The sequence below is a fragment of the Schistocerca americana genome, chromosome 1 (genome assembly GCF_021461395.2).
Source record: "Schistocerca americana isolate TAMUIC-IGC-003095 chromosome 1, iqSchAmer2.1, whole genome shotgun sequence".
Lineage (NCBI taxonomy): Eukaryota > Metazoa > Arthropoda > Insecta > Orthoptera > Acrididae > Schistocerca > Schistocerca americana.
In genome coordinates this window covers 1,101,398,002-1,101,412,431 of record NC_060119.1, presented here as the reverse complement: position 1 = coordinate 1,101,412,431, position 14,430 = coordinate 1,101,398,002, and the positions used below count along the sequence as shown (strand labels likewise).

At 44.7% G+C, this 14,430-nt stretch overlaps 1 protein-coding gene across 2 annotated transcripts in view; it reads right to left on the bottom strand.

The window, feature by feature from the left end:
* LOC124618105 (ras-related and estrogen-regulated growth inhibitor-like) overlaps positions 1-14,430 on the bottom strand; it is a 572,768-nt gene that overhangs the window by 290,595 nt on the left and 267,743 nt on the right. The window lies entirely within an intron of this gene.

Below are 14,430 nucleotides of genomic sequence, written 5' to 3'. Positions count from 1 at the left end.
ATGGCTTCCATAGCACAAAGTTCACCTGTGAACCCATCTTGGTTTTCCGCTTTTTAAATCGTCAGCATTTCCAAGGCTCTCCGTTACTGGAGTAGCGCCCCAGCTTTGTACGTAATGAGAAAACCCTGCCTGTGCCTCAGATGTAGGTGATCTATTGATGTGATGTAATTACATTTTCCTGGAAAGTTATTGGGTCTCAACTTGACCTTCAATAAGGCCAGAAGCTGAAGTAATGAATTAAAATTTGTGTCAAGGCTGGAACTTGAACCCTTATCGAAGATAAAATTGCGGCTCTATATGTCGTCAGGAGACTGTAATTACATCAGAACAATAGATCATCTGCATCTGAGGGCCGGCCGCTGTGTCGTCGAGCGGTTGTAGGCGCTTCAGTCCGGAACCGCGCTGCTGTTACGGTCTCAGGTTTGAATCCAGCCTCGGGCTTGGATGTGTGTGATGTCCTTAGGTTAGTTAGGTTTAAGTAGTTCTAAGTCTAAGGGACTGATGACCTAAGATGTTAAATCCCTTAGTGCTTAGAGGCATTTGAATTTTCATCTGAGGTACAGGTAGGATTTCCCCATTACGTACAAAGCTGGGGTGCTATTCCAATATCGGAGAGTCCCGGTAACACTGACGATGTCAGAAGTGGAACATAAGGTGGGCTGAGGTCTTAATTGAGGTTCGTACTAGGGAGGGCAATAGACTATGGTATTCCGTGCAGCTGTGCTAGCCAAAATGTCAGGGTGGTGCAGTGGATAGTAAATCTGTCTAGTAAGCAACAGACACGGGTTCAAGTCCGAGCCTTGGCACACATTTTAATCCATTACTTCGGCTCGATTCTTACATTGATTCCAATCAACAAGTCCTGTAATCCTCTCACTTTCACTGATGACATTAATTGGTATCTTTTAACCCTGAATGAGAATCCTGCTGCACTGTTGTGTCAAGGAGATTATCTGCGCAAATCTTTTTCATCCAATCCCTCCTGGAATTGTTGCAGGCGCGAGGACGGCAGACCAGTGCCAGGGGCTCCCGCCTACACTCAATTAGAGCTCGTGTGTCGGCCTTGACAATGTAGCCGAGGCAGGCAGGCAGACAGACGGACAGAGGCGGGGCCGTTGCGCTGACTCACGCTGTCAGCAGGGCGCGCCGTGGCCAAACACGCCCCGGCGGCGGACAAAGGCGCGCCCGCGCCGGTGTCGAACCGGGGACCTTGGCCTAGGGCCGCTAAACGAGCCGGCGACCACAAAGGCATTGTCCGGCGCGCAGCAGATCTCGCGGCCTGTCGAGCGCCGCGTCAGCAGTGCCAGATAGGGCGCGCCCCTTTCATCACGCTAATGGGTCGGCCGCCCGTGCCCGGTGCGCCGCTAGCCTGGCGCGCCGGGTTTCGGTCAAGGACGGCCAACGCGGTCCGCAGCGCAGGGCGTGTCTCGCTTCGGTCGCCGACGTCAGCGATGCAAGGAAGTTGCAGGGTCAGTGGTTTCACGCGCTCTAGGTGCTTTCAATTTACACTGGCTGATCAAAAGTATCCGGACATCTATTATATGGTATGCGTCCATGCTTCACCTTCATGACGGCTTGGACTCTGCCAGGGACACGTTCAGTGAGATGCCAAGACGTTCTGTGAGATGCCGGAATGTCTGTGGATGAATGACAGCCCTATTTTCTTCATGAGCGAAACCAGAGAAGGTTGTGATGTCGGATGGTAGCGTCTGGAGCGAAGTCGACGTTCTAATTCACCTCAATGGTATTCGAAGTGGTTCAGGTCGGAGTTCTGGGCAGGCCAGTCCATCTCAGGAATGATACTGACCTCAAACCACTGCTTTACAGATGCTGCTGTTAGGACTGTTGGTATTTTTAAAAATATCCAGAGTCCGATTTATCGATATTTAAAAAGGCAGAAATTTTCGGCTCTCGATACATCGGAAAACGCTAATGACGTATCGAAGGAAAAAATTACGGCGTATCGACCAAAAAGAGTATCGGCTGCAAATTGTAAAGAAACTGGAAGTTTTACAGCTTGTAACGTAACGGACTACTGAAATTACCGATACCACCGGCTGGCGAGGTGTGTGGTGCCGTCAATTAACTTGAAGGAGCAAGTGAACTTTAACTACGTAAACATATTATTATTTTGTTACAAAACTGTTAATATGAGGACAATCATGAGGTATATTGCCACAGAACTATATTATAAACACTTTTCATTTTTCATACTATGTTTTTCATATATGTATACGTGCGATGTGTAAAATATCGATATACAACCAAGGTTGGCAGTACTGCACAGTTTGTAAGCTCTGTGAACAGGAGCCGGTTGTTGGCGGGTGTAGAAGCAATGGACAGTTGGTGCTGAGACATCTTGTAATACGCTTGCTTTTACAAGGTCAAGGATAGAGGGAACGAAATGATGTATTGTAAAAGCTGTTACATTGAAAATTATTGAATATCGTCACGATCAGCATTTATAAAATAAAAAAAAAATGGTTCAAATGGCTCTGAGCACTATGGGACTTAACATCTGTGGTCATCAGTCCCCTAGAACTTAGAACTACTTAAACCTAACTAACCTAAGGACATCACACACATCCATGCCCGAGGCAGGATTCGAACCTGCGACCGTAGCAGGCTCGCGGTTCCGGACTGCAGCGCCTAGAACCGCACGGCCACCTCGGCCGGTTAAACTGATTTAACAAACAGCGGATGGCAAGATTCATCACTGGACCACTAGCGTGCAACAACGACCAATAAAGGTAAGAAAGTTGTAAGGTAAGAAAGTTGTATTACTCTAAATTCAAATTGTGATGATACCTTTCTTTCTCCGTGTCTTCAACCCTGTATGTACTCTGTTGTCAGAGTGAACAGCGTGACGGGGCCTTGTGGCCTTGTGGTCGACTAGGCACACCAGGGAGACCACACAGGTTTAAAATGATAATTTGTAGCTTAATATACTATTACTGATAATAATTAATATTTGTCCCCCGCAGAAAGAGGTGCATTACAAGATTTATGTTCAAGTATTGATTTATTATTATATATTCTGTAAGTCAACAAGATAGAAGCTTGCGTATCCCCTTCAGGGCAAGAACTGGACGGGAAACCATGCCCGTTCTCCCTTGACAATGATTACCTTGCCAGCAATGGGAACTGCAGGTGAGTGGCACAATAAAATGTGTCCAACTGGTCCGTCTTTCTATTTTGTTACATGCCGGGTTTGCCTTTCTTCATGTCGACTTCACTGTTTTTCAATTTTTGCAAACGCCAGAGCAGTGAATTTAAACGTTGCAGTTTCTGTTGGTAGCGCCGAGCGCCGTGTGATATTCCTGGTTGTGGCCGATAGTATTTTATACTGCTAGAAGCTCGCCTTGACGCAGCTGTGCACGTGAAGTAGGATATGGTACAAAAGTGGAGTGAGGCGCAAGCGAGAGATGGTACAGTATGTACCAGTCCCGCTGGAGAGTGGCCAATTGTACTGGCCTTGCTTGTGATTGGTCGGCATGTTCGGGTGCTAGGCGCCAAAACACCTAACTTCTCTTATTAATTATGTAAATGCTTTTCATTGTGTTTAACCCAGTTTTTTGTGTCACAATCTCTCATGGTTATCCTACGAGTCTATCGTTTTTGTTTATTAAATTTCACTAGTTTTGAGAAACATGAGAGTAACGACATTGCAACCGAAATGCTTCGGACCCCTCCGGGTAGCTTTGGCGCGCTTGGCAAACGAAGTACTTCGGCTGCGCTAGCTGCTCTGTTTCCGGTGTTCTGGAGGGCCGGACGCGTATCTCAGTATCGTGCGTTACTTAGGTTTGAAAAAGTTCAAATGGCTCTGAGCACTGTGGGACTCAACATCTAAGGTCATTAGTCCCCTAGATCTTAGAACTACTTAAACCTAACTAACCTAAGGACATCACACACATCCATGTCCGAGGCAGGACTCGAACCTGCGACCGTAGTGGTCACGCAGTTCCAGACTGTAGCGCCTAGAACCGCTCGACCACCACGGCTGGCCATACATGATTAGTGTTAGCATTAATAAACATATTATTTTTTAGTCTTACCCACGTAACTATTATTAAAAACTAGTTTTACTTCTTTATTTATTTTTTACAAGCTACTATTGTAATGTTGTTGCTTTAATTTGCTATGAAAGCGGTGCTGATAGACAACAAAAGCGGGTTAAAAGCTGTGAGCTGTCTGGGGAAGTTAATCTTGCATTACTGCGCAACTGTTTCACCAGGTATCCAGTCTAGCTTACCAAATTCCCAACCAGACTAACATTAATTATAATCTTTTAATAGTCATACGACAACCGGTGATTTATATATATATATATATATATATATATATATATATATATATATATAAGAGAATTTAAATAAAAAGAAATAAATCAGTTTATATTTGGAAATTTATTTTAACATTGATCATTGAAATTCCAGCATCTTAAACTTGATTCATAACTAAACTGGTGCCTTATTTAGGATTGTGAAAATGTGAGATTGAAATCTTACGGAACACATCAAATATGGAGCCAAGATTGCGAGACTGCATACAACACTGCATTCATAAAATAACGCACGAAGAACGTTGAAACACATGCAAGAGGAAATTAACCACAACCAACCGATTCAGTTTTCACCCAAAGAAGTTACGTTTGCAGCACAATCCTGTCCGTCATGTAATTACCACACACTGGTATACTAAATTCATACTAACTCTCTGTGAAATCTTCCCGAAAAGAATAGCTGAGGGCTACTTTGATGATTACACCAATGCTTCAACTGGTCAACTTGGTTTACACAAAGAGTGTAACTCCACAATAATTTTGATAATTAAAATAAATTAGATCGAAAAGCAATTTACAAAAGAAAAACGTCGAACTGGTTACTATCGTCTTACTATTAACCTGATGGGTCAAACAATTGTATAAGCACGTGGTACTGGTCTCACAAAGTACACCCCACGTGGGTTGAACATAAAGAAAAGTTGCTATATTGAAAATTATTGTCAAGACGAGACGTTATAATCTCACGCACATTCGCATTGAAGATTGATGATGCTAGTTAGAGTTACTGATCAACACGTGGTTCCACTTTACTCACAAAGTAGTGACAAAGCAACTACCGGAACTTGACACGCGAAATACACTGCGTTGCAATTTAAGATAACATTAGATATTTTAGAGCTAAACCTGAAATAAAGGTGATTAAATTTTCAGTTAGGCTGAACTTAAGAAATCCATTGTCCTACGGACTTAGCAGACACGCGCTTAGCCGGAGATCTTACCACTTCAGACGCTCGCCGCGGACAGACTGACCTGGTGGCTCACAAATACAAACGGAAGTGGCCAGAGAGGCAGCTTCCTATACCAACATGACAAGGGACGCACAGGACCATACTATGAATAGAAACCTATCTGCTTTTAGAATGCGTAGCTACCTGTTCCGACGTTGGTCCTACTGTTCTCTAGCAGACAGGCTTGTCTGCTACCATCAAGCATGCAACCAGAAATACATTTGCTCATTCATCCTCTCACACAGAAGGGAAGGGGGATGACAGTATCTTATCATATACAGTATATAAAAGAAAGCGGATGTAGGTTCCGTATGAGACTGTGTGACATGAATTACATATAAACTGTGTTTTAAAGTGTAGTAGTGTGACAGATCGTTCTTGTTTATGTGTAAAAGTAACACGTTCCACTGCTCAGTCTCCTCCCAGATAGTCAGAAACACCACAGTAAATTTAGAAGAGGAATTTATGCCGTAAATGATAACATATTTAAGAAATTAACATGAAAGGAATCCAACAGAGACCTTTCACTATTTTTAAATAACAATTCGTCCATTTTATAAGAGTTGTCCAGGAGAAATGATTTTAGGTTAGATTTAAAACTTGCTTTGCTACCTGTCAGACATTTTATAGTTTTTGGCAAATAATAAAAAAAAATTTGTTCCTGCATATTTAACTAATTTCTGAGGCACTGACAGCTTTAATAATTGGTATTAAAGGTATTTTTTCCTCCTGTATTGTGAGTTGAGGTGCAAAGTCGGTAGGAGTTATTTTGGTTCACATATGACTTACTATTTGGGCGTATCCAAATCACTTTCCTGTCAGAACTGTGCGCGATCTCTATTTCAGCGGTGCATCTGAAAGTTCCTCATCCATTCTTGATCCATACTGTGACCCGTAAGGGTCGTTGCACTTCTCGGTTGTTGTTTGGTAACACCATTTGCTTTGTTCCCCTTACTGCAGCAGTCATAACTGCGGTGTGCGTCGCACGCACTCGGCTTACACCTTTTGTATATTTGATCTGTACAAAGTATCAACCAAGCGAGTACAATGTTTACATCCTGAGCGACTACTTTCCACATCTGCATTAGTGGAGAGTTGTGATTCCTAATCCTGCCCCTCATGATCCACGTCAACGTTTTGGTCGTGTCCCTTAAGCTACGTAACACATTCCTAGCTTTTTCTATCTTTCTTTCTTCTTTTCTTTCTTTCTTTAAAGAGAGTTCTTCTGCTCGTGCGGCAGCGCCAGGTAATAAAATCATTTCAGTTACTATTGCAGGCAACTCTCATTATGTTCACAAACTGAGACATAGTCGTGAATAAAACAGTGGTCCAGAAAGTGTAGAATATATTTCTTTCATTTCCCTCTATGACGACAAAACCTTTGGTCTCTAGAGTACCGGTTTCGACCAGCGATGACCACCCCCAGATCTGCAGCAGAACGTGAGAAGACCAAGTACAGATAGTAGTAATGTACATCTCAACAAAATGTAACGAAAAGCAATTCTTTCATACATGCGGAAACGATACGCCTTAAAAAACGATGAGACATTTTTTGAAACAGGTCTGCCTCGTCAACGAGTTAATGTGCATGCTTTCCATGTGTATGAAAGTCATACATGGTCGAATATTTTTTACGATGTAGCCTATCCACTAATTGTATCTGGTATGACCAGGTTTTGCTGCAGGCCTAAAGATGTTCATCGCTAACGGAAACGGTGCTCTTCAGGACCATACGTTTTGTGACCATAGACGAAAATAAAAGAAATTTATGCAAAGCTTTCATTTGGGTGACTACTTTTAATTTGCGGTTACTGCCTAAAACATACTAGAACCATATCCGTCCTTTGCATTGTAGAATACCGTGCGTTCATTGAATGACAGGATCGAGGGGGGCTTATTGCCAGAAAAATTTTAAGTTCTTTTTTTATTGGCTGTCCTCCCCGAAACAGGTGGAAGCTAGCACCGTCGTTTTATAGACTCTAAGCCACTACGGGGAAAATTAGAGAGGTCGTCGAAGTAGCAAGAAGCGCATGAACCACAAGAAATGTTATAAACTCTTGCAGTCTTGGTAAATAATGCAGGCCGAGGGATTCGACCGTACTTGCCAGTACAAACCAACGTCAATTTTTTGTCACCCCGTGACGCAGTCACATACCCGAGAACATTATTTTAAATAGACTCCGGCAGCGAAAACCAGCGCTCATGCAGTACATCTCACGCTCTACGTCACTCACGAATCATTTCATTCCTTCGTGCTATACTGGTTTTAATATTTCCTATTTTAAATCGTATTGTTCATTTCTCAGTGAGCCTGAATTACTTTAATCTGAATTGCAGAGCAGCACGCATTACAGGTTGAAGTCTACGGCTGAGGTCACATTTACATAAGGTACACGACTCGGCTACTTGCAATAAACTGTTCGCAAACCATCTCCCTTGACAAGTATCGTCCAAGCAGTATCGCTAGTATTGGATCCAGGCCGGCTCGGGGAGCACCTGACGAAGGACGCTGCGCGCCAGCTGGCGCTCTGGCGACCCCAGCCGTCAGCCCCCAGCTGAGACAATGGCGGTCCTTGCCCTCCTGGGCGCGACCCCTGGTCAAGGCCGCGTCGTCTCCGCAGCCGCCTTTTGTCCCGCCGTTTCTGCCGCAACGCCAACGCAGTCCTCGGTACGTCGGCTGCCTCTTGCCGGTCCACAGCTGTCAAGGGCGTTGTCCGAGCGAGCAGGCTCCGTGTGCAGCGACCTTGAGCACGAAATCTGGTCACTGGGAGCCCCTCTGCTAATGAGATCCCCTTTGCCTTACTATTTGTTGATCTCGACTCCTGACGCTGCTGAACAAAAACATTACGGCCACCTGTTGTCGGTCGACCTTTGGAGCACAATACACTAGCGATGATGTCTACACACGGATCACGTAGTTATCGTGATTAGTTGATGCGGAGCTGGCGTCCTACAGTGGTCCAGATTCCTATCGGTTTCAGGCCAGGCGAATTTCGTGGCCGATGCATCGACTTTAATTCACCATTATGTTTCTCAAACCTTTGTAGAATAATGGTGGTCTTGTGCTATCGAAAATGTCATAGCCATTGGAATAAACATCAAGCATGAAGCTCCGCAATAATGTTGACGCGGTCCAAATACGTCATGATGCCTTCGATTATCACCAAATGTCCATTAGAAGCCCAAGTCAGTATATTCAATTGCGTAATACTGACTCCACCACCACTGTCGCCAGCCAGAGTGGCTGAGGTCGCAGGTTCGAATCCTGCCTCGGGCATGGATGTGTGATGTCCTTAGGTTAGTTAGGTTTAAGTAGCTCTAAGTTCTAGGGGACTGATGACCTCAGAAGTTAGGTCCCATAGTGCTCAGAGCCATTTGAACCATTTTTTTAACTACCACTGTCAGTGGTGTGGTGCATGATTGGAGAAGCAGTTCGACAGGACGATCGCAATTCACCCGGTCAGACTACGTTTCTATTAAACCATGAATCTCTATGGCCACGTGGTCACTGCACTCTTAACTGACGATGTTGTAGGGTCAACATGAGATAATGGGGTTATCAGATGTAGAGTCCCATGTTCAACAATGTGTATTGAACGGAGTGCTCTGAAACGGTTGTGTCTGCACTAGCATTTCACGCTGTCGTCTCATCTGCGGCAATATTACACAACAGGTAATTAATTTGCGTCTGCGATGACCATCTTCAGACTTTTCTACAAAAGCCTTTCTAACGCAGCCCGCCAACGTGGGTTAAGTACGGGACAGCCCCAAAATAATAATTCTCAAAACGTAGTCATTTCATGTAAAAATAAATGTGATACATACAACAGTTTGGAAAAGGCGTGTTCATTCTATATGTTATTTTTAGTTATATGTTATTCTTTTTACACGAAACGATTTTGATTTTCTGGTTTGCTGTTTTGTGACTGGCTGGATGCGGTAGGAAAGCACAGACCAAAATTATTTACCTGTTTTATAAGAATGTTACCCGCAACTTGAAACCTCATTCAAATAGTTCCTCAGTCCGCCCCGATAGCTGAATGGCAAGGGTGACGGAGTGCCGTCCAAAGGGGCCCGGGTTCGATCCCTGGCTGCGTGTTGTGTTGTCTTCATCATCATTTCATCCCCATCCGGCGCGCAGGTCGCTCAATGTGGCGTCGAATATAATAAGACCTGCCTCGTTAGGGGCCTCCCGGCCAATGACGCCAAACGGTCATTTCGTTTCCAGTGGTTCCTCAAGGAGGCACACATGGCCTAATGCACCTCTTCCTAGCTCTTCCCTCGTGGATTGAAGCCGGGTCCTCTGCGTGGCTACCAGACATGCTGTTGACTCGGTATGAACAAGAACAGAATCTATGCATTTCATATTAATAAGAACCATCGCTGCTGTATCAAGATACATTTTTTATTTCAAGACTGGTTTCATTCATAGAACACAAGAGACACTGCCAACATTCTTCGAAGCAAATTCTGACAGAAATGTGCCCATATCATGACTGATGAAGACTTCTGGGATCATGACAACGGTACAATTCTGTGAGAATTTGTTAGGAAGACTCTTTGCAGTGTCACCTGATGATTTTCACTGGAGGGAGCAAATCGTGACGTAAATAATGTACCTTAATACAAATGTGCTCGTTCTCGTTGATATTAACATGAATGAACCATTAAATGATGAAGGTCATTTACTATACATTTGCTGTGTAAAAGAAAAAGTGTATAATTCATTTATCTTTCCGATTTAACTATGATATCTTAAAGCAGGTGTAATACTGCAATTACAAACTAACCAAGATAAAAAGTAATTATACTAAATACGTATCAAGCAGTATAATCGTAATTCTTGTGGTTTTCTTGGGAATACTTGTTACTTCTCTTGTAGATGCGGCCGGCCAGAGTGGCCGAGCGGTTGTAGGCACTAGAGTCTGGAACCGCGCGACCGCTGCGGTCGCAGGTTCGAATCCTGTCTCGGGCATAGATGTGTGTGATGTCCTTCGGTTAGTTAAGTTTAAGTAGTTCTAAGTTCTAGGGGACTGATGACCTCAGATGCTAAGTTCCATAGTGCTCAGAGCCATATGAACCATTTTTTTCTAGGTACGACGACTACCTCCATCGATACTGCGATTTCTGATTTTCTCCGTTTTTGGGTGTCCGCTCTCTATGCGTTCGTGTTAGCAGACGATAAACCTTTTACGCCGAAACAACAAGCTTGATCGTTTACGCTCTACGTCTCTAGTGGTCAAACTGCACATGTAGATCCATCGATTAGCGAGTCCGACTTCGGAGCCCGAAAACCGACTGCGGAAGTTTTCGCACAGGCGCCACGCCACGGCAGCGAGTTTCACTTTCCAAGAATTGGGGGGAGAAATCGGAAAAATTTCTGCTCACCAACGCACCGCACCCGCTCTTCAGAGCCGACAGAGGGGGACTTTTTTGTGGCCCCCTGCGTTACAAACAGCCTCTCCCTGCAGCCGGCCTCTCGAGTATCGGAGTGGAGATAATTGCGCCGGATTTAATTTCGCGCGGTTACAATTTGACGTCCTCGCGTGGCGGCGTTCCGGAAGTGGGACGGCCGGTCGCTAACGGTTCCCACCCAGCCTATAGGAGACACTGCCACGAGGGGAGTGGGGACGCAATTACGAGTACACGTAGCGGATAATCTCCAGCGTGCGCCACGAGGCAGGAGGCAGCTTCTTGCGTGTTTCGCGCACGCCCGTACCCACCTTTCTGAGACACCTGTTGGTATCCCTGTGGCCTGATCCACTCGCTAAGGCGTTTTCAGGTCGGTCTCTCCCTGACTCTACATTCCTCTCCCGTTTCGAAAACTCTACACCTCTGGCCATTAAAATTGCTAAACCACGAAGATGACGTGCTACAGACGCGAACTTTAACCGACAGGAAGAAGATGCTGTGATATGCAAATGATTAGCTTTTCAGAGCATTCACACAAGGTTGCCGCCGCCGGCGACACCTACAACGTGCTGACATGAGGAAAATTTCCAACCGATTTCTCATACACAAACAGCAGCAGTTGACCGGCGTCGCCTGGTGAAACGTCGTTGTGATGCTCCGTGTATGGAGGAGAAATGCGTACCATCACGTTTCCGACTTTGATAAAGGTCGGATTGTAGCCTATCGCGATTGCGGTTTATCGTATCGCGACAGTGCTGCTCGCGTTGGTCGAGATCCAATGACTGTTAGCAGAATATGGAATCGGCGGGTTCAGGAGGGTAATACGGAACGCCGTGCTGGATCCCTACGTCCTCGTATCACGACCAGTCGAGATGACAGGCATCTTATCCGCATGGCTGTAACGGATCATGCAGCCACGTCTCGATCCCTGAGTCAACACATGGGGACGTTTGCAAGACGACAACCATCTGCACGAACAGTTCGACGACGTTTGCAGCAGCATGGACTATCAGCTCGGAGAACATGGCTGCGGTTACTCTTGACGCTGCATCACAGACAGGAGTGCCTACGATGGTGTACTCAACGACGAACCTGGGTGCACGAAAGGCAAAACGTCATTTTTTTTTCGATGAATCCAGGTTCTGTTTACAGCATCATGGTGGTCGCATCCGTGTTTGGCGAAATCGTGGTGAACGCACATTGGAAGCGTGTATTCGTCATCGCCATACTGGCGTATCACCCGGCGTGTTTGTATGGGGTGCCATTGGTTGCACGTCTCGGTCACCTGTCGTTCGCATTGACGGCACTTTGAACAGTGGACGCTACATTTCAGATGTGTTACGACCCGTGGCTCTACCTCCCATTCTATTCCTGCGAAACCCTACATTTCAGCAGGATAATGCACGACCGCATGTTGCAGGTCCTGTACGGGCCTTTCTGGATACAGAAAATGTTCGACTGTTGCCCTGGCTGGCACATTCTCCAGACCTCTCACCATTTGAAAATGTCTGGTCAATGGTGGCCGAGCAACTGCCTCATCACAATACGCCAGTCACTACTCATGATGAACTGTGGTATCGTGTTGAAGCTGCATGGGGAGTTGTACCTGTACACGCTATCCAAGCTCTGTTTGACTCAATGCCCAGACGTATCAAGGCCGTTATTACGGTCAGAGGTAGTTGTTCTGGCTACTGATTTCTCAGGATCTATGCACCCAAATTGCGTGAAAATGTAATCACGTGTCAGTTCTAGTATAATATATTTGTTTAATGAATACCCGTTTATCATCTGCATTTCTTCTTGGTGTAGCAACTTTAATGGCCAGTAGTGTAGTTTTCTGACCCAGACCAAGGAGAAAAGGTATTTGTGTGTGCGTGTATGTCCTTGTGAATGTATATGTTTCAACAGAACTCTGGAAACTGAAGAAATTTCTATCAAACCTTAAAGGCATATGACTTACAAACTGGAAAAAAATCTGGGACTAGAATATTCATTCTACAGAATAAGAAGTGAGTGAACATGTAATCAGTTTTGGATCCTCTCCTATTCGTTGTACATATGAATGACCTGCCCCTTGGAATTTAACCAGTTTCTTTTGACTGGAGTTAAATTGTCTTCAGTGACGAGTTGCACTTCGAATTGGGACCCGATGATGACTAGCGGAGACGTGTCTGCAGACGCGCCGGACAGCAGTCGTATACGAACCTGACCGTCATCCGCCATGTGACCCGACAACCAGTAGCGATGGTCTAGGGTTCCATTTCGTTTCTAAGCAGGATGTCTTTGGTTGACAACAGCGGCACCCTTACGGTACAGGCATCCTGGGCTTACATTTCAGTAAGATAATGCCGCACGCACACGGTGAGAATTTCTACTGCTTCGTGCTTGTCAAACCCTTCCTTGGGCAGCAAGGTCGCCGGATCTCTCCCCAAGTGAGAACGTTTAGAGCATTATAGCCAGGGTTCCCCAACCAGACCAGTATTTCGACAACATGACGCGCCAATCGGACAGAATCTGTCACTGTATCCCTCAGGAGGACATCCAACAACTCTATCAATCAATGGCAAGCCAATTAACTGCTTGCATAAGGGCCAGAGCTGAACCAACGTATCACTGATTTGCTCAATTTGTAAAGCTATTTCTCTTGGGTAAATGATCCAATTTTTTTTGAAACTGTGATCATTTATTTGTCTGAACATGTACATTACGTCTACCTATTTCCATTCCATTGGGATGATACCTTCATGGTGTGTCCTTTTCTTTCTGTCAGAGTGTTAATGTTGCTACAGAGAAAGCAACAGAAAAGATTGTTAATGATGTTTTCCAAAGAACTATTAAGTGGTTCTCGGAAACGGACTCTCCCCAAATTTTTGAGAAACACACTATGTTCAGGTCTGCAAAACAAATAATCATCCAACAAATGATGCAGTACATGAGCATAGAATGCTCCAAATTTTTGACTGTACGTATTGATGAAAACTTGAACTGGAGGAGGATATTTCGGAGCTTCTCAAACAATAAGTTCAGCTACTTTCTCTCTTCATATAATTGCCAATCTTGTAAACAAAGCCGGCCGGTGTGGCCGAGTGGTTCTAGGCGCTTCAGACTGGAACCGCGCGTCCGCTACGGATGCAGGTTTTCGAATCCTGCCTCGGGCATGGATGTGTGTGATGTCCTTAGGTTAGTTAAGTTTAAGTAGTTCTAAGTTCTAGGGAACTGATGACCTTAGATGTTAAGTCCCATAGTGCTCAGAGCCTTTTTTTATGCAAACAAAGGAAATAACCTTCTTGATACATGCTGACACTCAGTCATGTCTTATGTAATAATTTTCTGGAGGTAACTCACCACTTAGGAGGTAATTATCGCACAAAAACGAGCAATAAAAATACTACTTGGTGTTCACTCAAGGGCGTCATGTAGGTACCTCATCAAGCAGAAGGCATTTTAACTGCGCCGTCACAGCACATATATTCCCTCATGAAATTCGTCATGAATGATCCATCATAATTTGAGAAGAACGGTAATGTCTATACCTCCAACGCTGGAGGGAAAAATGAGCTTTATTCCCCATTACTAAAGCTGCCATAGGCTCAGGAAGGAGTTTAATATGCAGAAAACGATATTTTTAGTAAGATAACACTCATCAAATATACAGAGTCTGTACACTAAATCGTCTCACGTCATTTCGATATAATGACCGTTAAAATGATCTATCGGACATGTAAC